This window comes from Pristiophorus japonicus, chromosome 15 (genome assembly GCF_044704955.1).
Source record: "Pristiophorus japonicus isolate sPriJap1 chromosome 15, sPriJap1.hap1, whole genome shotgun sequence".
NCBI classification, from domain to species: Eukaryota; Metazoa; Chordata; class Chondrichthyes; family Pristiophoridae; genus Pristiophorus; species Pristiophorus japonicus.
Genome location: NC_091991.1, coordinates 60,518,893 through 60,544,881, shown reverse-complemented (window position 1 = coordinate 60,544,881; position 25,989 = coordinate 60,518,893). Strand labels below are relative to the sequence as shown.

Below are 25,989 nucleotides of genomic sequence, written 5' to 3'. Positions count from 1 at the left end.
TGGTTGTGAAAGATGCTATGTCAATGCTAATCTTTAAGTCTACTCTTTAAAAATCCAAACTCTATATCAGTAGTCTAATTGAGCTGTGAAAGTATGCAACTTTTAAATGTTGTAAGGTTGTAAACATTCCAGTGTAATTGATGGCATTGGAATTGATGCACTGTTGTCCAATTATCTCCAGTCATCTTAGTAACCAGTGACTCACATCGGAGGGGTCGGGATGGGTCCAGTTCATAGAATCATAGAATGGTTACAGCACAGAAGGTCGTCATTCGGCCTCTTGAGCCTGTGCCAGCTCTCTGCAAGTCCCACTCCTCTGCCCTTTTCCCCCGTAGTTCTGCAAATGTTTTCCTTCAAGTACGTATCTAATTCCCTTTTGAAAGCCACCATTGAATCTGCCTTCACCACCCTTTCAGGCAGTGCATTCCAGATCCTAACCACTCGCTGTGTTTTTAAAAAAAAAAACAAAGTTTTTCCTCATGTCTCCTTTGGTTCTTCTGCTGATCACCTTAAATCTGTCTTCTCTGGTTCGTGACCCTTCCCCCAATGGGAACAGTTTCTCTCTTTCCAGCCTGCCTAGACCAAACATGATTTTGAACACCTCTTATCAAATCTCCTCTCAATCTTCTGCTTCAAGGAGAACAACCCCAGCTTCTCTAGACTATCAATGTAACTGAAGTCCCTCATCCCTGGAACTATTCTTGTAAATCTTTTCTGCAACCTCTCTAAGGTCTTCACATCCATCCTAAAGTGTGATGCCCAGAATTGGCCACTTCAGTTGAGGCTTAACCAGTGTTTTATAAAGGCCTTGCTTTTGTACTCTAGACCTCTATTAATGAAGCCCAGGATCCTGTATGCTTTTTTAACCACTTTCTCAACCTGCCCTGCCACCTTCAACAATTTGTGCACGTATACGCTCTGTTCCTGCACTCCCCTTTAGGATTGCCCCTCCTCGTTCTTCCTCCCAAAAAGTAGCACTTTGCATTTTTCTACGTTAAATTTCATCTGCCACTTGTCTGTCCATTTCACCAGCCTGTCTGTTAAAGTCTATCATTATCCTCCTCCCTGTTCACTATATTTCCAGAGCATGCAGCCTTCCAGAACCTCATTGATATGGCAGTTCCTCAGCTGAGATGGTACATGTCAGCAAGTTATTTAACCATGGTGGGGAGGTGCATCAAAGCTGACACTGACCCTATCCACATGTCAACACTTCCTGCTAAGTTCACAATGCAGAATCCAAAATAGACGCCCATTAACATTGGCCCAAGCAAGAAATTTGCTATTAATCAATGGTTGAGAAATTTTAGGTATGCACATGGATGCCAATGTGTGTTGCTTTACGACACAATTGAAAAAGTTATAAATCTTTGAGTTGTGCTTGCACCAACTTCCAGTTCATGTGTTTTGTATCAGAAGTTCGAAATAGCTTGCTGTGCATAAGTTTTATCATTAATCTTGAAAGAGAAATGTATTGAATCATTTCAGAGAAGCTGAATTGACTGTAATGCTTAGCCCATTATGTCCAACAGTGCTATGATCAGTGATTACTTTACTTTTCTTAGAGTGAATATACAATGGATGATTTGCTTAATCTAGTTGTATAATATTTGAGTTCGGGGCCCAGAAGAGGCGAGGGCCCAGGGGCAGCACAGGCCAGCCCACACTGCGATATGTGTGCGCACTAGGTCCGTGCAGTAGAACTGGTCTCCAGTCGTCTTGGTTAACCCTTGCCACTGGACCAAGACCTAGCTCTGTCAAGCCCATGCGGTGGCTGGGGTGCAACAGCCACCACACGTTTATTAAAAAAAAAAAAAATCCGCGCACAGGCATCTTCCACCCTTCAAGTTGTAGTTTGGGATCCAGAATATTAGGTCCTTCATTGAAACACCTGTGAACTCATCCTTTTTCGGCGTGGAAGCAAGTCATCCTCGTTTTGAGGGACTGCCTATGACTCTTCCTAAACATTCCTTTGTTATATATGTACCCCCAAAAATAGAACTACCAAATCCACAAGTGAAATTGTAGAGACTATTAGGCTTAAGTTACAAGAATTTGGAACAGGAGTATGCCATTTGGCCCCTTGAGCCTGCTCCAACATTAAATAAGATCATAGCTGGGTTTAAGCTAATTAATTTTAATCAGAATAAGAATCTCCTCTATTATAGTGGCATTTGCTTTAGGTAATCACATTAAATGAATTACAATGTATAATTTCATCAAAATCAGCAAATTATGTGTTGAATCAAATGTGCCATTCAAAACGAGAGTTCGTGACAAGCCAGTTGTTTGTTCGTTGTGCATTTGTAAATGTGCGCTTCAGATTTAAAGAAAAATAATTGTGGCCGTGGCATACACGAATCGTGTGTTTGAATCATTCTGTTCTTTAGTAACTAGCATACATTGTGTACTATTGCTTAACATACCTGGTATCAGGCTTTCAAAAACCGAAGAGAGCTTTTTTTTTTAGCCGTTGACTTCCAGTTTTAACACTGCATTTGTATTCCACATCTGTATGTTGTGCATACACTTGAATATGGAGACAAGTTTATTTCAAGTGACGGGATAAAAATCTGTCAGCATTGATGTATAAAGCACCATTGTTATCCTTTTGCTATCGACATATTTTAGGCTGGTGAAATTCAAGACTCATGTTGGTAATGTTAGAAATAAATGGTAGTTATCCTTTTGGTTCAAAGACTACATGTGCAGCTGTGAGGAAGTGTAGAGGCAAATGACCAGTTATTCATTGTGTACTTAAGTTTTAAAATGCAGATATGTTAGTGCTCACTTTAAACTTAGTATGGCACTCCTGTAAAGGAAAAATACATTTTTTGAATAAAGGGATTATAAATCTAATTTGAACATCATCCATGCTGGTAAAGTTGCTCTGAGGGCGCAAGAGAAAATAGGTACTCGCAAGATAGACTGGACAATTGCTGAACAACCAACCACATTTTAGTCCCAATGAGTAATTGATTTGAGAGAGGCAAGAACGAGGAACAGTTATCCAGTTGACTGTTCTGTCACTGTGATTTAAAACTGGTTAAACTGCCTACCCAAAGTAAAGGTTTTATCTTTGAGTTAGTTGTGAGTAGTGTTAAAACTAAATTTAACCTGTAGTACAATAGAAGCTGTAAAATCATTCTAGTAGTGCTCAAGTAAACTGTATATTTGCTTTGTATTTTTATTTGTGTATTGGGTATTGCTTAAAATAAAGATACAAAGCTGACAAATCAGGAATACTTGGTGAAATAAACCTGACCTGCTAAATCCTGTAGGAGATTAATATTTTTGAAGTGGAAGAATAACTACTGGATTACAAGCTCTATAATGTAGGGAATCGCTGTAAGCAATGGAATTTTAACAACTGTATTCTATCACAGTATACTGTTACTTGGAGACTCGCTTTTTAGATAACTTCAATATGTACTGTGAATTAATTAGAGGTGACCACAAAAGTTAATTTGCTTGAAACACCTGAGAGTAAAGTGAATTTTTTAACTTTTAAGAAACTTGAGGTACTGACCATGTGATTAGATTTATCTCAGAGTAGCAATCATTCAGACCTATTGATGTCTAAGCCACATTAGCAGTGGAGACAAGTAATTTAACAATGTCTCTGTTAGTACATTGTCCACGCTAAATCCTTTTATATTTGTGTGTTAATCTTGTCTCTTTCAGTTTTGGTAGTAGCCAACCTCTGTCTTCTAGGCGTAACTTAATGCAGCTCACTTTCTGAAAATTTGGCTTGGGCAGGGTTAATAGAATTTATTACCCCTATTGATTAGAACGCATAAATGCACATTACAACCCAATGACCTGTAAACTTCAGGCTCCTAGCCAATTTTGCTCCTAACTTTTTTTTTGTCTGTTTTATTACATTGTTAGTTGCCCAGATTGTGAAGTGCTTTCTAAATGAGGCATTATTTGGTAATGACTTAGTGACATTTATTGTAAAATACAGCATGTTCGTGAAATAACGTATTCTGACTTTTTGTGCAGAGGCTGTTTTTGTATATGATCGGGTCACCTACATATTAACAATAACAACTTGTATTTATATAGTGACTTTAGCACAGTAAAATGTCCCAAGGCGTGTCACAGGGGTGTTCTCAAACAGAATTTGACACTGAGCCACATGGAGATATTGGGGCGGATGACCAAAAGCTTGGTCAAAAAGGTAGGTTTTAAGGAGCCCCTTAAAGGATGATAGGCAGAGGTTTTGGTAGGGAATTCCAGAGCTTGGGGCCTTGGCAGCTGAAGGCACGGTTGCTAATGGTGGAGCGATTTAAAATTGGGGATGTTCAAGAGGCCTCGGAGGGTTGTTGGGCTGGAGGAGGTTATAGAGACGGGAAGAAAGCAAATGGCATGCTGGCCTTCATAGCGAGAGGATTTGAGTATAGGAGCAGGGAGGTCTTGCTGCAGTTGTACAGGGCCTTGGTGAGACCACACCTTGAGTATTGTGTGCAGTTTTGGTCTCATATTGAATGGTGGTGCAGGCTCGAAGGGCCGAATGGCCTACTCCTGCACCTATTTTCGATGTTTCTATGTTTCTAAGAAGCGAGACCGTGGAGGGATTTGAAAACCAGGATGAGAATTTTAAAATTGAGGTGTTGTTTAACCGGAAGCCAATGTAGGTTCGTGAGCACAGGGGTGTTGGGTGAACGGGACTTGGTACGAGTTAGGATAGGGGCAACAGACTTCTGGATGACCTCCAGTTCAAGTAGAATGAAAGATGCGAGACCGGCCAGGAGTGCGTTGGAATAGTCAAGTTTAGAGAGGAAACTGGCATGGATGAGAGTTTTAGCAGCAAATGAGCAGAAGCAGGGGAGGAGTCGAGCTATGTTTTGGAGATGGAAATAGGTGGTCTTAGTGATGGCGCGGTTATGTGGTCAGAAGCTCATCTCTGGGTAAAAGGAAGACTTCACTTCCTCAAGGTGGACTCCCTGATATAAGTAATCGACACCCGCCTGTCCGTATAGCGACCACGGAATCATTCAAACGAAACCTTGCTTAACTGATTGATTTTTATTCAAGGATGCAGGGTAAAGGTTCCGATGAACACTTCCCAGAACAACGGTTTTCAATTAGTTATACATTTTTCGAGGTGTGCGACCCTCCTACAAAACCACTGATTGGCCTACTGCTCAGACTGGCTGAGTGGTTCTCTCCCACCTGTCCATCTCCCATCACATGTCACCCTTCTGGAATGTGTTATTCAGTGGTGTCAACTTTGCCTCAGTTCCTCATGACGTGTGAATTGACCTTGCTTCCCAGGGTTTGCTATCTTTCTAGACTGTTGACTCTCCACTGCCCTTGGTGGATGTGTTATTCAGTACGGAGTGTATGTTTTCATCTTCTATCAGTCTGTGCTGAGGGTCAATGCATTGTTGGCTACTTTAATTCCTCAGAACCTCCTAATACTGATAAGCCCTACAATTCAGTTCGGGTATCGGTTTTCCTTCCCTTACAACACCAAGGTTGCGAATAGACTGGTTCAGTCTCGACATTTGCCAGGGAGAGGGATGGCGTCGACGACTAGGGAATGGAGCTTGTGGCGGGGATTGAGGACAATGGCCTGTAATTTCAGGTTGTAATGACGGCGCAACTGTCAGTGTTCACCGTCATTGCTCTGTGAAACTGACAGTAACTTCTGGTGTCCACACATGCAGTTAAACGCGGAGATCCAGAAGTTGCTGTCAGTGATTTCCCGCTCCTCCACAGGGTGCACAAACAGTTGAACTTCTTGCAGATGGAAATCTTAGTAATCACTTGAATTAATGTGCACTTCCACTTTTTATGCTCTGATCTGTGTTTTAAAAAAAAATCTCCAAAAGTTAAGCCTTGTTGAATGAGGTATAACTGGGTTTTTAACAGCATATGAAGTCATTATGACTGCTGAACAACCTCTCTGGCCTTGAAAAACTAATTTTATATTTGTGGAATGTCCGATTTCTCCATTATGATACAAATCTCAGATTTTTTTTTTTTAACGTTTGTTTGATATTTCAGCTACTGCCGTAGTCCGATGTGTATGTCCCAATCTTTATTTCACTCTGTAAAATGAATAAAAAGTGAAGGATAATCGGTGCTTTTTAAGAACATAACATAAGTAGTAGTAACAAGAGTAGGCCATACAGCCTTGAGCCTGCTCTGCTATTCAACAAGATCATGGCTGATCTGATCTTGGCCTCAACTCTACTTTCCTGCCTGTTCCCCATAAACCTTGACTCCTATAATTCAAGAATCTGTCTATCTCAGCCTTGAATATATTCAATGACTCAGCCTCCACAGCTCTCTGGGGCAGAAAATTCCAAAGATTCATGACCCTCAGAGAAGAAATTCCTCCTCCTCTCCATCTTAAAGGGGCAACCCCTTATTCTGAAACTATACCCCCTAGTTTTAGATTCCCCTACGAGGGTAAACATCCTCAGCATCTACCCTGTCAAGACCCCTCAGAAACTTACATGTTTCGATGAGGGAGGATCTTATTCTTCTAAATTCCAATAAGTACAGGCTCACCCTTTTCTCCCTTCATCCCAGGAATCAACCTAGTGAACCTTCTCTGAACTGCCTCTGATACAAGTATATCCCTCCTTTTTTAAATGAGACCAAAACTCTAGGTGTGGTCTCGCCAACGCCCTGTGCAATTGTAGCAAAACTTCCCGACTTTTATACTCCATTCCCCCTGGCAATAAAGGCCAACATTTAATTTGCCTTCCTAATTACTTGCTGTACCTGCCTACTAACTTTGTTTCATGTACAAGGACACCCAGGTCCCTCTGTACCGCAGCATTCTGTAATCTCCATTTAAATAATATTTTGCTTTTCTATTTTTCCTACCAAAGTAGATAACCTCACATTTTCCCACATTATACTGTATCTGCCAAATTTTTGCCCATTTGCTTAACCTATCTATGTCCCTTAGCAGACTCTGTGTCCTCACAACTTGCTTTCCCACCTACTTTTCTATCAGCAAATTTGGCTATAATGCACTCTGTCCCTTCATCCAAGTCATTAATATAGATTGTAAATAGTTGAGGCCCCAGCACTGATCTCCTGTGGCACTCCACTGTTTTATCAACCTGAAAATAACCCATTTATCCCAACTATCTGTTTTCTGTTAGTTAGCCAATCCTCTATCCATGCTAATATATTACTCCCAACACCATGAGCTTTTATCTTGTGCAGTCGCCTTTTACGTGGCACCTTATTGAATGCCTTTTGGAAATCCAAATACACTAAATTTTGTTGGTTCCCCTTTATCCACCCTGCTCGTTACGTCCTCAAAGAACTCAAACAAATTTGTCAAACATGATTTCCCCTTCATAAAACCATTGTTGACTCTGTACAGGTTGAACCTCCCTTATCCGGAACCCTTGGAACCTGGCCTGTTCTGGATAAGGGATTTTTCTCCTCTGGGGTGGTCACGTTAAATTGGATGGTACAGGTACTGAGCAGGAGGATATCGGGGCTGGCTGGCATGGGGCAGGGAGTGTGGCAGAGAGATCGTGGAGGGGGGGGTGGGGGAGGGGGAGTCGACAGCGAGGAAGAACTTCAATTTGTTCATGTTGGAGTTCTGTGCATGCGCCACCCGGTGGCCGGGAATGGTTCTGGACGAAGGTTGGTTCCGGATAAGGAAGTTCTGGATAAGGGAGGTTCAACCTGTATTATGATTTTCTAAATGTCCTGCTACTACTTCCTTTTAATAATAGTAATAATAATAGCATTTGTAACAAAATAGATGAGTTGACGGGACAAATGGGTATGATCTGATCACCATTACAGAGATGTGGTTGCAAGGTGACCAGGACTGGGAATTAAATATTCAGGGGTACTTGACAATCCGGAAGGACAGACAGAAAGGAAAAGGAATTTGGGTAGCTCTATTGATAAAGGATGGAATCACGGCAATAGTAAGAAATGATATTGGCTCAAATGATAAGGGTGTTGAAACAGTTTGGGTGGAGCTAAGGAACAAAAAGGGGAAAAAAGTCACTGGTGGGTGTAGTCTGTAGGCCCCCTAACAGTAGCAACTCTGTTGGTTGGAGCATAAACCAGGAAATAGTGGGGGCTCTTAAAAAGGGTACAGCAATAATCATGGGTGATTTTAACCTCCATATTGATTGGACAAATCAAATTGATCAGGGTAGCCTTGAGGAGGAGTTCGAGTGCATAAGGGATGGGTTCCTTGAGCAGTATGTAACGGAACCAACCAGTGGGCAGGCTATCTTGGATCTGGTCCTGTGCAATGAGACAGGATTAATAAACAATCTCCTAGTAAAGGATCCCCTCTGAGTGATCATAGTATGATTGAATTTCAAATCCAGATGGAGGGTGAGTAAGTTGGATCTCTAACCAGTGTACTAAGCTTAAATAAAGGAGACTATGAAGATATGATGGCAGAGTTGGGTAAAGTGTACTGGGAAAATAGATTAACGTGTAGGACGGTTGATGAACAGTGGTATACATTTAAGGAGATATTTCACCACTCAAGAAAAATATATTCCAGTGAGGAGGAAAGGGTATAAGAGAAAAGATAGCCATCCGAGGCTAACTAAGTAAATTAAGGACGGTATCCCATTTAAAAACAAGAGCATACAAAGTGGCCAAAACTAGTGGGAGGACAGAAGACTAGGAAGCTTTTAAAAGCAAGCAAAGAACGACTTTAAAAAAAAAAAAAATAGAAACATAGAAAATAGAAAATAGGTGCAGGAGTAGGCCATTCGGCCCTTCTAGCCTGCACCGCCATTCAATGAGTTCATGGCTGAACATTCAACTTCAGTACCCCATTCCTGCTTTCTCACCATACCCCTTGATCCCCCTAGCAGTAAGGACCTCATCCAACTCCTTTTTGAATATATTTAGTGAATTGGCCTCAACAACTTTCTGTGGTAGAGAATTCCACAGGTTCACCACTCTCTGGGTGAAGAGGTTCCTCCGCATCTCGGTCCTAAATGGCTTACCCCTTATCCTTAGACTGTGACCCCTGGTTCTGGACTTCCCCAACATTGGGAACATTCTTCCTGCATCTAACCTGTCTAACCCCGTCAGAATTTTATATGTTTCTATGAGGTCCCCTCTCATTCTTCTGAACTCCAGTGAATACAAGCCCAGTTGATCCAGTCTTTCTTGATAGGTCAGTCCCGCCATCCCGGGAATCAGTCTGGTGAACCTTCGCTGCACTCCCTCAATAGCAAGAATGTCCTTCCTCAGGTTAGGAGACCAAAACTGTACACAATACTCCAGGTGTGGCCTCACCAATGCCCTGTACAACTGTAGCAACACCTCCCTGCCCCTGTACTCAAATCCCCTTGCTATGAAGGCCAACATGCCATTTGCTTTCTTAACCGCCTGCTGCACCTGCATGCCAACCTTCAATGACTGATGTACCATGACACCCAGGTCTCTTTGCACCTCCCCTTTTCCTAATCTGTCACCATTCAGATAATAGTCTGTCTCTCTGTTTTTACCACCAAAGTGGATAACCTCACATTTATCCACATTATACTTCATCTGCCATGCATTTGCCCACTCACCTAACCTATCCAAGTCGCTCTGCAGCCTCACAGCATCCTCCTCGCAGCTCACACTGCCACCCAACTTAGTGTCATCCGCAAATTTGGAGATACTACATTTAATCCCCTCATCTAAATCATTAATGTACAGTGTAAACAGCTGGGGCCCCAGCACAGAACCTTGCGGTACCCCACTAGTCACTGCCTGCCATTCTGAAAAGTCCCCATTTACTCCTACTCTTTGCTTCCTGTCTGACAACCAGTTCTCAATCCATGTCAGTACACTACCCCCAATCCCATGTGCTCTAACTTTGCACATCAATCTCTTGTGTGGGACCTTGTCGAACGCCTTCTGAAAGTCCAAATATACCACGTCAACTGGTTCTCCCTTATCCACTCTACTGGAAACATCCTCAAAAAATTCCAGAAGATTTGTTAAGAAAGGGAAGATAGACTAAGTAAACTAGGGCAAAATATAAAAACAGATAGCAAGAGTTTCTATAGGTATATAAAAAGGAAGAGTGGCTAAAATAAATGTTGGTCCCTTGGAGAATGAGACTGGGGAATTAGTAATGGGGAACATGGAGATGGCAGAAACTCTGAACAAATATTTTGTATCGGTCTTTACGGTAGAGGACACTAACAATATTCTAACTGTGGATAGCCAAGGGGCTATAGGGGAGGAGGAACTTAACACAATCACTAAGGAGGTGATACTCAGTAAGCTAATGGGACTAAAGGCAGATAAATCTCCTGAACCTGCTGGCTTGCATCCGAGGGTCTTAAGAGAAGTAGAGGCAGGGATTGTGGATGCATTGGTTATAATTTACCAAAATTCCCTGGATTCTGGGGAGGTCCCAGCAGCTTGGGAAAACTTCAAATGTAACGCCCCTATTTAAAAAAAAAAAAGGAGGCAGACAAAAAGCAGGAAACTATAGACCAATTAGCCTAATGTCTGTGGTTGGGAAAATGTTGGAGTCCATTATTAAAGAAGCAGTAGCAGGATATTTGGAAAAGCAAATTCGGCCAGGCAGAGTCAGCATGGATTTATGAAGGGGAAGTCGTGTTTGACAAATTTGCTGGAGTTCTTTGAGGATGTAACGAACAGGGTGGATAAAGGGAAACCAATGGATGTGGTGTATTTGGACTTCCAGAAGGCATTTGACAAGGTGCCACATAAAAGGTTACTGCACAAGATAAAAGTTCACTGGGTTGGAGGTAATATATTAGCATGGATAGAGGATTGGCTAACAGAAAACAGAGAGCCAGGATAAATGGTTCATTCTCTGGTTGGCAACCAGTAACTAGTGGGGTGCCGCAGGGATCAGTGCTGGGACCCCAACTATTTACAATCTTTATTAACGACTTGGAAGAAGGGACTGAGTAACGTAGCCAAGTTTGCTGACGATACAAAGATGGGCGGAAAAGCAATGTGTGAGGAGGACACACAAAATCTGCAAAAGGACAGGTTAAGTGAGTGGGCAAAAATTTGGCAGATGGGGTATAATGTTGGAAAGTGTGAGGTCATGCACTTTGGCAGAAAAAAAATCAAAGAGCAAGTTATTTAAATGGAGAAAGATTGCAAAGTGCTGCAGTACAGCGGGACCTGGGGTACTTATGCATGAAATGCAAAAGGATAGTATGCAGGTACAGCAAGTGATCAGGAAGGCCAATGGTATTTTGGCCTTTATTGCAAAGGAGATGGAGTATAAAAGCAGGGTAGTCTTGCTACAGCTTTATAAGGTATTGGTGAGGCCACACCTGGAATACTGTGTGCAGTTTTGGTTTCCCTATTTACGAAAGGATATACTTGCTTTGGAGGCAGTTCCGAGAAGGTTCACTAGGTTGATTTCTGGGGATGAGGGGGTTGACTTATGAAGAAAGGTTGAGTAGGGTGGGCCTCTATTCATTGGAATTCAGAAGAATGAGAGGTGATCTTATCAAAACGTATAAGATTGTGAAGGGGCTTGACAAGGTGGATGCAGAGAGGATGTTTCCACTGATGGGGGAGACTAGAACTAAAGGGCATGATCTTAGAATAAGAGGCTGCCCATTTAAAACAGATGAGGAGAAATTTCTTAGGGTTGTAAATCTGTGGAATTTGCTGCATCAGAGAGCTGTGGAAGCTGGGACATTGAATAAATTTAAGACAGAAATAGACAGTTTCTTAAGGGGATAAGGGGTTATGGGGAGCGGGTGGGGAAGTGGAGCTGAATCCATGATCCATTCAGCCATGATCTGATTGAATGGCGTAGCTGACTCGAGGGGCCGTATGGCCTATTCCTGTTCCTATTTCTTATGTTAATGGATTCCAGCATTTTCCCAATGACATGTTGGGATAATTGGCCTATAGTTTGCTGCTTTCTGTCTCCCTCCTATCTTGAATAGGAGTGTTACATTTGCGGCTTTCGAATCCGCTGGGACCTTGCCAGAATCTAGGGAATTTTTGAATATGACAGCCAATGCATCCACTATCTCTGCAGTCACTTCATAGAATCATAGAATCATAGAATGGTTACAGCACGGAAGAAGGCCATTCAACCGTCGAGCCCGTGACGGCTCTCTGCAAGAGCATCTCAGCTAGTCCCACTCCCCTGCCCTTTCCCCGTAGCCCTGCAATTTTTATTCTTTCATGTAACTCCCTTTTGAAAGCCGTGATTGAGTCTGCCTCCATCACCCTTTCAGGCAGTGCATTTCAGCTATGTAAAAAATGTTTTTTCTGATATCGCCTTTGGTTCTTTTGCCAATCACCTTTAAATCTGTGTCCTCTGGTTCTCGACCCTTCTGCCAATGAGAACAGTTCCTCTCTATCTACTCTGTCCAGACCTCTCATGATTTTGAACACCTCTATCAAATCTCCTCTCAATCTTCTCTGCTCTAAGGAGAACAACCCCAGCTTCTCCAGTCTATCAACATAACTGAAGTTCCTCATCCCTGGAGTCATTCTTGAAAATCTTTTCTGCACCCTTTCTCAGGTCTTCACATCCTTCCTAAAATGAGATGCCCAGAAGCGCCGACCCATTACCCCGACTGGCGGTGACCCGCTTTCCGACCCTCATGGAAAATTGCCCCGTGGGAGCGGTAGAGCTGCCGATCGGTGCCCCCGACAGCTTTCCCCAGCGGGAAGTTGTCTGTGGCTGGTTGGGACGTCCGCCCTTAAATGGGAGGTCACGCTGCTGGCGACTCTATTTTTTATTGTCGGCTGACTGCTAGATCAGGGCAACAATTATGCCCACGGGTTCAGCTGAGCCATCAACAGTCAGCCTAGCACCCCCGTTTGGGGCGTGGCTCAATTTCGGCCCCTATATCTCTATTCATGAAGCCTAGGATCCCGTTCGCATTTTTAATTGTTTTCTCAACCTGTCCTGCCACCTTCAATGATTTGTGCACATATATCCCGAGGCCTCTCTGTTCATGTACCTCCTTTAGGATTATACCCTTTAGTTTATATTTCTTTGCCTCATTCTTTCTACCAAAATATATCACTTCACATTTTTCTGCGTTAAATTTCATCTGCCACGTGTCTGCCCAGACCACCAGCCTATCTATGTCCTCTTGAAGTCTATCCTCCTTACTGTTCACTATACTTCCAAGTTTTGTTTCATCTGCAAATTTTGAAATTGTGCCCTGTATACCCACATCCCAGTCATTAATATAATATATATCAAGAAAAATATTAGTCCTAGAACTGATCCCTGGGGAACACCACTGTATACCTTCCTCCAGTCCAAAAAACAACCGTTCACCCACTACTCCGTTTCCTGTCATTTAGCCAATTTTGTAACCATGGGCTTCAACTTTGCTGGCCTATTATGTGGCACTTTGTCGAAGACCTCTTGGAAATCCATGTAACCTCTTGGAAATCCATGTAACTCTTTTAAGACCCTAGGATGCAGGCCATCAGTCCAGGGGTCTTGTCAACCCTTAGTCCCATTAGTTTGCCGAGTACTTTTTCTCATTGTTTTAATTTCCTCCCTCCCTTTCCCCCCCTGATTTTCTACTATTATTGGGATGCTTTTAGTGTCTTCTACCGTGAAGACAGATACCAAATATTTATTTAAAGTCTCCGCCACCTCCTTGTTTCCCATTATTAATTCCCCAGTCTCGCCCTCTAAATGACCAACATTTACTTTAGCTACTTGCTTCCTTTTTTATATATTGTAGAAGCTGGTGCTGTCTGTTTTTATATTTCTTGCTAGTTTATTCATAATCTATTTTCTCCCTCTTGTGTTTTTAGTCACCTTTTGTTTGATTTCTAAAATTTCACCCATCTTTCAGCCTACCACTAATCTTTGCAACAGTGTATGCCTTTTCTTTCAATTTGATACCATCCTTAGTTAGCCACGGATGGTTCATCCTTAAAGTCTTTCTTTCTCAATGGAATATATCTTGAGAATTATGAAATATTTCCTTAAATGTCTGCCACTGCTTATCTACCGTCTGACCTTTTAATCTATTTTCCCAGTCCATTTTAGCCAACTCTGTCTTCATACCTTTTAATTGCCTTTATTTAGGATTAAGACACTAGTTTGAGATCCAAGTTTCTTGCCCTCAAACTGAACATGAAATTTTAGCATGTTATGATCACTCTTCCTTAGAGGTTCCTTTACGACGAGATCATTAATCCTGTCTCATTATACATTACCAGATCTAAAATAGCCTGTTTCCTGTTTAGTGCCTGGTTTGCTGTTTGAGACTTGAAGGTGAATGGTTGCTTAGCCTGCATGATGACAACACTGTTGCTGGGTGCCAAAGATCCCCGTTAGGTGGTGCAGGAATGAAATTAGCTTTGGTAAAAGTGAAATCGATGCTACAGAGGTCGCTAGATCTTTGTGAGCAGCTGTCTTTGAACAGACCACAAAATGTGGGCCAATGGTTTCACTCTTCCCAATATTTAGTTGGAGGAAATTTCTGCTCATCCAGTACTGGACTCCGAACAAGCAGGGTGACAATTTATAGACAGTGGAGGGGAAGGGAGAGGTGGCGGTGAGGCAGAGCTGGGTGTCGTCGGCGTACGTGTGGAAATTGACCGCATGGATGAATTACAACAATTGTACATTCCTGTCTGGCGTAAAAATAAAAAAGGAAGGTGGCTCAACCGTGGCTATCTAGGGAAATCAGGGATAGTATTAAAGCCAAGGAAATGGCATACAAATTGGCCAGAAATAGCAGCGAACCTGGGGACTGGGAGAAATTTAGAACTCAGCAGAGGAGGACAAAGGGTTTGATTAGGGCAGGGAAAATGGAGTACAAGAAGAAGCTTGCAGGGAACATTAAGGCGGATTGCAAAAGTTTCTATAGGTATGTAAAGAGAAAAAGGTTAGTAAAGACAAACGTAGGTCCCCTGCAGTCAGAATCAGGGAAGTCATAACGGGGAACAAAGAAATGGCAGACCAATTGAACAAGTACTTTGGTTCAGTATTCACTAAGGAGGACACAAACAACCTTCCGGATATAAAAGTGGTCAGAGGGTCTATTAAGGAGGAGGAACTGAGGGAAATCTTTATTAGTCGGGAAATTGTGTTGGGGAAATTGATGGGATTGAAGGCCGATAAATCCCCAGGGCCTGATGGACTGCATCCCAGAGTACTTAAGGAGGTGGCCTTGGAAATAGTGGATGCATTGACAGTCATTTTCCAACATTCCATTGACTCTGGATCAGTTCCTATCGAGTGGAGGGTAGCCAATGTAACCCCACTTTTTAAAAAAGGAGGGAGAGAGAAAGCAGGGAATTATAGACCAGTCAGCCTGACCTCAGTAGTGGGTAAAATGATGGAATCAATTATTAAGGATGTCATAGCAGCGCATTTGGAAAATGGTGACATGATAGGTCCAAGTCAGCATGGATTTGTGAAAGGGAGATCATGCTTGACAAATCTTCTGGAATTTTTTGAGGATGTTTCCAATAAAGTGGACAAAGGAGTACCAGTTGATGTGGTATATTTGGACTTTCAGAAGGCTTTCGACAAGGTCCCACACAGGAGATTAATGTGCAAAGTTAAAGCACATGGGATTGGGGGTAGTGTGCTGACGTGGATTGAGAACTGGTTGTCAGACAGGAAGCAAAGAGTAGGAGTAAATGGGTACTTTTCGGAATGGCAGGCAGTGACTAGTGGGGTACCGCAGGGTTCTGTGCTGGGGCCCCAGTTGTTTACATTGTACATTAATGATTTAGACGAGGGGATTAAATGTCGTATCTCCAAATTTGCGGATGACACTAAGTTGGGTGGCAGTGTGAGCTGCGAGGAGGATGCTATGAGGCTGCAGAGTGACTTGGATAGGTTAGGTGAGTGGGCAAATGCGTGGCAGATGAAGTATAATGTGGATAAATGTGAGGTTATCCACTTTGGTGGTAAAAACAGAGAGACAGACTATTATCTGAATGGTGACAGATTAGGAAAAGGGAAGGTGCAACGAGACCTGGGTGTCATGGTACATCAGTCATTGAAGGTTGGCATGCAGGTACAGCAGGCGGTTAAGAAAGCAAATGGCATGTTGGCCTTCATAGCGAGGGGATTTGAGTACAGGGGCAGGGAGGTGTTGCTACAGTTGTACAGGGCCTTGGTGAGGCCACACCTGGAGTATTGTGTACAGTTTTGGTCTCCTAACTTGAGGAAGGACATTCTTGCTATTGAGGGAGTGCAGCGAAGATTGACCAGACTGATTCCCGGGATGGTGGGACTGACCTATCAAGAAAGACTGGATCAACTGGGCTTGTATTCACTGGAGTTCAGAAGAGTGAGAGGGGACCTCATAGAAACGTTTAAAATTCTGACGGGTTTGGACAGGTTGGATGCAGGATGAGAAATAGGAGGGGGCCAAGGATAGATTGTTTGGGAACACCAGAGGTAACGGTGCAGGAAGGGAAGCCACTGCAGATGATTCTCTGGCTATGACTGGACAAATAAGAATGGAACCAGGTGAGTGCAGTCCCACCCAGCTGGATGTTGGGTGGAACAACCCATTTATCTTGGTCTATAGTGAAGACATGGTGTGCATTAAAAATATAGTACATTTTACATAATAAGACAACGCAATTATCTATCAGTCTTCATGTAATACAACGGCAGTTTGACATTTTTGAGTTCGATTTATAATTGGATCAAATGACCATGAAGCCATGCACCAGTTGAATATCAAAAGCTTTTGTAGTGTGTAATTGCATTACTGCAGAGGATAGACTAAAGGTGATTGGTAGAAGAACCAAAGGTGACATGAGGAAAAACCTTTTTACACAGCGATGGTTAGGACCTGGAATACACTGCCTGAAAGGGTGATGGAGGCAATTTCAGTGGTGGCTTTCGAAAGGAAATTTTGGCCCCAAGTTTCCACATGATTTGCTCCTGATTTTTAGGAGCAACTGGTGTAGAACGGAGTATCTTAGAAATCGGAATTCTCGTCATTTAGTTTGCTCCAGTTCTAGTCAGTTAGAACAGTTTCACTTTGGAACAGAATTTTTTTTTCAAAAGGGGGCGTGTCCGGCCACTTACGCCTGATTTCAAAGTTTCGTGAGTGAAAACTTACTCCAAACTAACTTAGAATGGAGTAAGTGAAGATTTTTGTATGCTCGAAAAAACCTTGTCTACACTTTAGAAAATCAGGCGTAGGTTACAAATAAAGAGCCATCATCAATAATAAATGATAAATCAACCAATAAATCAATCAAAAAATTAATAAGAAATAATTTTAAAAAAATCAATAAATAAAACATTTTCTACTTACTGACTGCAGCACCGGGAGCCCTCCAACAGCATGCTGGGATGCCCCCCCCCCCCCAGTGTGTCTGTCAGTGTCTCTATCTCTGTGTGTGTCTCATTCTCTGTCTCAGTGTCTGTGTTTCTGACAGCGAGGTGGGGGGGCGGGGGAGAAGGGGGAGAAAGGAGATTTGGGGGGGGGCGGGGGGAAGGGAGATTGGTGGGGGGGGGGAGGAGAAGGGGGAGGGAGGCTGAACGGGCCGGGCCCGAGACTTCGGGCAGCGCCCGTCCCCAGCACCAGATTTACAGGTAGGTGGTGTTGGGTCGGGGGGGGTGGTGGGAGGGAGTTCGGGTTGGGGGGGAGGGAGGTCAGGTCGGATCCAGTCCGGGGGGTGGGGGGGAGCGGGGGTCCTGTCCGGAGGCGGGGGCGGTGGGGGGAGAGCGGGAGTCGGGTCGGGTCTGGGGGTGGGGGGGAAGCGGGTGTCGGGTCCGGTCCGGGGCGGGGTGGGGGGGAAGCGGGAGTCAGGTCGGTGTCAGGTCCGATCCGGAGGCGGGAAGCAGGAGCTGGCCGTGGGAGGAGCCTTATGCACGCAGCCCCAGTGAGGCCATTTGGCCAGGGCTAGGGGCTGCGTGCTTCGGCCCCTCCCACACAGTTTTGGGCACCTGGAGCTACTGAACATGCGCGCCCACTACAGCTCCTGCTGCACTGCGCCGAGGGCCAGAGGACCTGCAGGGAAGTGGAGAATCTGGAGTGTTTTTGTGGCGCGAAAAACGGGCGTCCAGGTCGGGACTGCGCCGTTTTAGGCGCGGCTCGAAACTTGGGCCCTTTATAAGCACCTGAAGGAAATTTTTTTTGCAGCACGATGGGGAAAGGGTGAAGGAATGTGTCTAGCTGAAGAGCTCTTGCAGAGAGCTGGCACAGACTCGATGGACTGAATGGCCTCCTTCTTTGCTGTAACCATTCTGATTCTAGACTGGTTTGGGGGAAGATATATTTTAATGTATATATTTATCAGCAAATAAGTTTTTCTGCAGTGAACATTCTAGTATCTTTCTGTAATGTGTCTTGTCAAAACTGGCCACTTTAAGGATCGTCAAGAGGAATGAGTATCACGTGTTCTTCTTCTGGATTAGGAGCTTGTCTGTCTAATCAGAGAGCCGTTCTGATGATGGGTCCCACCTGAATCATTTAACCTATTTTTTTCTCTTACATGCTCAGGCACATACTGTGCATTTTTTATTTTTTATTTGCTTTAATCAAACTTGGTGTCATTTTTGTAATTTCCTGATGCTTGTCTTGCTTTACTAAAATGTATTAAGCCACACTATGCAAAGATTATTTTTAACCATTGGTATTTGAAGGCATATTGATACCGATACCATCCGTCACTTTTTAATCATTTTTCAGACGCTCCAGTGTTCCTTTTTGTAAATGTGAATTATCCATTGGTTTGTTCATGGAAAATTGGAGGATATGGGATTTTATGATAGGTTGTTCATGGTAATTTTTTTCAGCAGGGATTACAGTTAACAGTGGAGCTGCAGATTTATTTTAAGTTAGGAGCAGCAAACAGTTGTTGAAATTAATGAGTCCATATTGCAGAGGAGGGACTTGGGCTGGAGTTTTAGAATTTATTTACAGCTAGTAGCACATTTGGCAGTAAGACTAATTTTATTTTCAGGGCTGGATCTGAAATGGAGGCAAAATATGGGGAGCAGGTAAAATTGAGCTGGGCAATGAGTAAAGAACAGAAACATTTTAAATTTTTCTTTTTGAACTAGGGCCAGGAAGAGTGGAGACTGGTTCCCGACAGGGCTGGATTTAAAGAGAAATTTATGTAGGTGTGAACACAGACCATAGGCTAGATTTTCGATCGTTTTGCGACCATTTTTCTGCCTGGGCGAAGCGCAAAAACTATTTTTTTTTTTTTGGCGCTAAATGAGTCGCACAACATTTTGTGCTCGGGTGGAAATTTCAGCGGCGCTAAAACTTAGTGCCCGCCCGATGTTTTCACCGTTTGGATGACGTCAATCGGCATGCAACGCTGCGCTATCGTCCCAACAGTAAAATTTGGCCATCACCGTTTTGCTATCCACCCGAAAAAATATTGTTTTCAGTTTCGGTCTCATCTGAAGAAGGACGTTCTTGCTATTGAGGGAGTGCAGCGAAGGTTCACCAGACTGATTCCCGGGATGGCAGGACTGACATACATGAGGAGAATCTAGATCGACTGGGCCTGTATTCACTGGAGTTTAGAAGGATGAGAGGGGATCTCAAAGAAACATATAAAATTCTGACGGGACTGGACAGGTTAGATGTGGGAAGAATGTTCCTGATGTTGGAAGTCCAGAACCAGGGGACATAGTCTTAGGATAAGGGGTAGGCCATTTAGGACTGAGATGAGGAGAAACTTCTTCACTCAGAGTTGTTAACCTGTGGAATTCCCTGCCGCAGAGAGTTGTTGATGCCAGTTCATTGGATATATTCAAGAGGGAGTTAGATATGGCCCTTATGGCTAAAGGGATCAAGGGGTATGGAGAGAAAACAGGAAAGGGGTACTGAGGGAATGATCAGCCATGATCTTATTGAATGGTGGTGCAGGCTTGAAGGGCCGCATGGCCTACTCCACCTATTTTCTATCAGCAGCTCATAATGCCACGCTTTGCTTGAATGGCACATTTGACGCCTGGCTACTCTATCCCACCATGTTGACTATTCCCCCTCTTATTCTACAAATAAGACACTATACAGGAATGGTTAAGGTGAACAAAACTTATTAAACATTGTGACTTGAATAACATTTATTAAACATCGTAAATGTAATTTGGAAACTGAAGTTAATAAATTTTTTATTCAACAGAATTGGGAAACTTTTTAAACTTTTATAAAATAGCAACAACAAAACAGCAATGAAACAACAATCCCTGCATGGAAAGTCTTTTACCTCCGCCCCCCCCCCACTCCTTTTTCTGTGCCTCTCCCTCGCATCATGACCCTACCCAAGGTGGCACCAAGACATCGTGCAGCAAGGCGGGCAGAATCCTGCTTTATTAAGTGGGTAGACAATGGCGACTCTATGTGGATCCACTGGAGAAGCTCTGGGTATGGAAGACTCGGCTTCTGAGTGGTGAACCTCTTGCTCAGCCTCGCCACTCTCAGGTGTTGTCTGTCTGGGTGTGACACTGGGGACTGTAGTGTGAAAGATGGAGGCCATCAACTGCGCATGGGCATTGACAGCCTCGGTGGTTTCGCGGCTTTCACGGACAATCTGTGACCCAACCTCCGTCAAGTTCGCAGATAGTGCTGCAATGCTTGCGGGAATCCTACACAATAGCTCTAGGAGCTGTCTGGTGAGCTGGACGCTCTCCCTGGACAGTCCCCATCATGTCCAGGTGTGGGTCCACCTGTCAGCAGACCAGCTTTGCCGACTCGCCCTCTGGAGAGACGGCATACAGGATTCAATCCCGGTAGTGCGTTGCTACACACCACTTGTACTTGGGGCCTCGGATGGCTCAAAGCCCAAGAATGTTTCTCCCTCAGACGAGGTGCTGTCTGGAGAAAAAAAAGAGGTGTCGAGTGCATCACCCACACCCCAGGTAATAGGCTGCACCGTTTGCTCCTCTCCTAGATTTTCCTCACCCTTGTCCCCCTCCTCCTGAGGTGGTGGCTTCCATTGGAGGATGTGGCGCATGCGACTCCTCATCTGGAAATAGAAAACAACTGATGGGTGGTTAGCGGCAGGGTGAGATGAGTAAGGTCACATAGCACAGGCCCATTGGAAGGATCACCACTACTCCCATTATATGTAGTCCAGAGACATTGCATCACATTGCCGCAACCCTAGCCCCGAGACACTGCATCACATTGCCCCAACCTAGCCCGGGGATTTTGCAGGACTTGCCCTCCCTTTTGAACGTGGGCACAGCACCCCCACGGGCAGTTGCCCTCCCTGAGGCACCGATCAGACCAGCCTTCCTTCAGGTCTGTCGGAGGCATGATTCTGGGTGGACTGCCGCCTGTCGGCTGCTGCTCCCAGCAGTTGTGGGACATCTTTCCCTGCAAAGATGACAATGGGAATAGTTACCAGAGGGTCCATCTGCTCTTGTGGCACACACAGCCATCAAAGCACTTATACCATACTCTGTGCATTTAATACTCTTGTTTAATTGCCCTGGAAGTTGCACGTGGTTCATGAAGACATCGAAGTGCAGAAACATCTTTTAAGATCTAAGAAAACAATCTTAATATTGTGTAAAGATCATTCATGGCAAATAAGGTGTAACACTAAGCCTACCTATACAAACATGTCAGATTTATAATTTAAGTAATGGAGTGCATCAATAAAAATATTACTCTTAAGGACCCTGGAATGGTCATTGAACCTCTTGCGGCACTGGGTGAGAGTCCTTCGGATGTTCATACACCACCTGAGTGATTCTGGTCAAAATGCGATGAAAAACTGCTGGGAGAGGTTTACTTGTACCCCTCCTGTTTAATTCCGCCTATCTCCTTTACACAGCGGTGACGAGAGCCTTGTTGGCCTCATTACTAAACTTTCGGCTTGCTGCCTGCACCCATCTCCTTCCATCGTGAATACATTCTAAAAATGGATGGTTCAGCCCGAGGTGGACTGCGCTTGCGTGGGCACTCCGACAGCTGACCAGAAACGCAGCAAGAGGAGAAAAAAGGCAAAAAAAATTAAATAAAAATAAAAATTCGTGCATGCGCAGAAGGTCCTTTTTTTTTTTTGCCCGCAAATTTCGGCTCTGGTGTGCACATTTAGTTGTGCAACGCTGGATTTATCGCTAGTGCTCTTCACTGTTTGGCAAATTTTGAGAAGTCTGGCGGTAATGGTGCCCCAGCACTAAAAAAAAAATTTCCGTCATAATTATCGCCCAAAAACGGCCAAAATCGCTAAAACCCAAAATACTAGCCCCATGCCTAGTTTGTGCATTTGTGTCTTTTTTTCCTCACAGGTACAGCAGTCTGAGAGTTCATGAGATTATATAATTTGTATCTTTTTTAAAAGCCGGGATCGGGGGCTGAATTTCTAAAACATTTTCCACAGGCATCAGTAAGTGAGTAATGGGCTTGGACAAGGCTGTATGGGTGATTTTTTTTTGAGGGAGGCTGGGCTACAGGCTCGAAGTTCTTTTTTTTAAAAAAAGAACCAGTCAGCAGGGAATGGGGCCATGAGATTCAGTTAGCAAAAGCAGGGTGGAGTTGTAGGCCAGAAGTAGATTTTCAGCAATGGAGCCAGCTAGCAACGATTTGGTCCACAGGCACTTTTTAAAAAGCAGGGCATGGAGAGAACGAGTCTTAAATGGGGTCGGTGTTGGGAGGCAAATGGAGCGGGGCCAGAAGTACAATGTATAAAACATTTGGGAGCATTGTTCAAGATGAGCGGTAGGGCCAGACAGCATGAATAATGAAAATAAGTAAATTACATTTTAGTTGAAATAAAACAAAATTTACCTGTGAAATAGAGAAAACAAGAGCTCGGAAACTTATGCCACAGTGCTTCCAGTGGTGGGAGACTTGCAGTTACATTGGGCCCAAGTTTCGGGCCGCGCCTAAAACGGCGCAGCCCGGACCTGGACGCCCGTTTTTCGCGCCACAAAGTGCGCCTAAAAAAAACTCACCTATTCTCCGGCTCCCTGCAGGTCCTCTGGAGCTGGGCGTGGTGCAGCATGAGCTGTGGGGGATGGAGCCAGGTCCCTGCGCTGAAAACAGTGCTGGGACAGTGATTTAAAAACTAGTATTAAAACACTACCTAAACGCACGCGGCATTCGAAATAAAGTAAATGAGTTGATGGCACAAATCATTACAAATGGGTATGATTTGGTGGCCATTACAGAAACGTGGTTGCAGGGTGGCCAAGACTGGGAATTAAACTTACAGGGGTATCTGACGATTCGAAAAAATCGACATGAAGGGAAAGGAGGTGGGGTAGCTCGGTTAATAATGGATGATATCAGGGCGGTTGTGAGAGACGATATTGGCTCTAATGAACAAAATGTTGAATCATTGTGGGTGGAGATTAGAGATAGTAAGGGGAAAAAGTCACTGGTGGGTGTAGTTTATAGGCCCCCAAATAATAATGTCACGGTGGGGAGGGCAATAATCAAGGGAATAATGGAGGCATGTGAAAAAGGAACGGCAGTAATCATGGGGGATTTTAACCTACAAATCGATTGGTCAAATCAAATCGCACAGGGTAGCCTGGAGGAGGAATTCATAGAATGCATACGGGATTGTTTCTTAGAACAGTATCTTACAGAACCTACAAGGGAGCAAGCTATCTTAGATCTGGTCCTGTATAATGAGACAGGAATAATAAACGATCTCCTCGTAAAAGATCCTCTCGGAATGAGTGATCACAGTATGGTTGAATTTGTAATACAGATTGAGGGTGAGGAAGTAGTGTCTCAAACGAGCATACTATGCTTAAACAAAGGGGACTACAGTGGGATGAGGGCAGAGTTGGCTAAAGTAGACTGGAAGCACAGATGAAACGGTGGCACAATTGAGGAACAGTGGAGGACTTTTAAGGAGCTCTTTCATAGTGCTCAACAAAAATATATTCCAGTGAAAAAGAAGGGCGGTAAGAGAAGGGATAGCCAGCTGTGGATAACCAAGGAAATAAGGGAGAGTATCAAATTAAAAACCAATGCGCATAAGGTGGCCAAGGTTAGTGGAAACTAGAAGATTGGGAAAATTTTAAACGACAGCAAAGAATGACGAAGAAAGAAATAAAGAAAGGAAAGATAGATTATGAAGGTAAACTTGCGCAAAACATAAAAACGTATTGTAAAAGCTTTTACAAATATATAAAACGGAAAAGAGTGACTAAAGTAAATGTTGGTCCCTTAGAAGATGAGGAGGGGGATTTAATAATGTGAAATGTGGAAATGGCTGAGACCGTAAACAATTATTTTGCTTCGGTCTTCACAGTGGAAGACACAAAAACCATGCCAAAAATTGCTGGTCACAGGAATGTAGGAAGGGAGACAATCACTATGACTAGGGGGGTAGTGCTGGACAGGCTAATGGGACTCGAGGTAGACAAGTCCTCTGGTCCTGATGAAATGCATCCCAGGGTATTAAGAGATGGGGAAGTTATAGCCGATGCATTCGTTATAACCTACTAAAATTCTCTGGACTCTGGGGTGGTACCAGCGGATTGGAAAGCAGCTAATGTAATGCCTCTGTTTAAAAAAAATGGGGGCAGGCTAAAGGCAGGTAACTATAGGCCGGTTAGTTTAACATCTGTAGTGGGGAAAATGCTTGAAGCTATCATTAAGGAAGAAATAGCGGGACATCTAGATAGGAATAGTGCAATCAAGCAGACGCAGCATGGATTGATGAAGGGGAAATCATGCTTAACTAATTTACTGGAATTCTTTGAGGATATAATGAGCATGGTGGATAGAGGTGTACCGATGGATGTGGTGTATTTAGATTTTCAAAAGGCATTCGATAAGGTGCCACACAAAAGGTTACTGCAGAAGATAAGGGGGATGTGGAGTCAGAGGAAATGTATTAGCATGGATCGAGAATTGGCTGGCGAACAGAAAGCAGAGAGCCGGGATAAATGGGTCCTTTTCGGGTTGGAAATCAGTGGTTAGTGGTGTGCCACAGGGATCGGTGCTGGGACCACAACTGTTTACAATATACATAGATGACCTGGAAGAGGGGACAGAGTGTAGTGTAACAAAATTTGCAGATGACACAAAGATTAGTGGGAAAGCGGGTTGTGTCGAGGACACAGAGGCTGCAAAGAGATTTAGATAGGTTAAGCTAATGGGCTAAGGTTTGGCAGATGGAATACAATGTCGGAAAGTGTGAGGTCATCCACCTTGTGGGGGGGGGGGGGGGGGGGAGAAGGAACAGTAAAAGGGAATATTATTTGAATGGGGAGAAATTACAACATGCTGCATCCCAAAAAGTTAGTTTGCAGGTGCAGCAGGTAATCAGGAAGGCGAATGGAATGTTGGCCTTCATTGCTAGAGGGATGGAGTACAAAAGCAGGGAGGTCCTTCTGCAACTGTATAGGGTATTGGTGAGGCAGCACCTGAGTACTGTGTGCAGTTTTGGTCACCTTGCTTAAGGAAGGATATACTAGCTTTGGAGGGGGTACAGAGACGATTCACGAGGCTGATTCCGGAGATGAGGGGGTTACCTTATGATGATAGATTGAGTAGACTGGGTCTTTACTTCTCGGAGTTCAGAAGGATGAGAGGTAATCTTATGGAAACATTTAAAATAATGAAAGGGATTGACAAGATAGAGGCAGAGAGGTTGTTTCCACTGGTCGGGGAGACTAGAACTAGGGGGCACAACCTCAAAATATGGGGGAGCCAATTTAAAAGAGTTGAGATGGAATTTCTTCTCCCAGAGGGTTGTGAATCTGTGGAATTCTCTGCCCAAGGAAGCAGTTGAGGCTAGCTCATTGAATGTATTCAAGTCACAGATAGATAGATTTTTAACCAATAAGGGAATTAAGGGTTACAGGGAGCGGGCGGGTAACTGAAGCTGAGTCCATGGCCAGATCAGCCATGATCTTGTGGAATGGCGGAGCAGGCTCAAGGGGCTAGATGGCCTACTCCTGTTCCTAATTCTTATGTTCTTACGACTGTAGCACGCATGTGCAGTCGCTCCAGGCGCCCAAAACTGTGGGAGGGGCCCGAAGCATGCAGCCCCGAGCCCTGGCCGAATGGTCTCACTGGGGCTGTGTGGATAAGGCTCACCTCCCACCCGACCCGACTTGAC

General features: G+C 44.0%; 1 protein-coding gene across 2 annotated transcripts in view; it reads left to right on the top strand.

Annotated features, from left to right (window-relative positions):
• The window catches only part of LOC139280803 (adiponectin receptor protein 2), a 128,253-nt gene that overhangs the window by 945 nt on the left and 101,319 nt on the right, over positions 1-25,989 (top strand). Inside the window, exon 1 of one of the 2 annotated variants that reach the window (XM_070900514.1) lies at positions 19,017-19,053. The exons of the other annotated variant lie outside the window; for it this stretch is intronic. The gene's annotated coding sequence lies outside the window, so the exon portion shown is untranslated. Of the gene's footprint in view, positions 1-19,016; positions 19,054-25,989 lie in introns of those variants that run through there. 2 annotated transcript variants of the gene reach the window in all.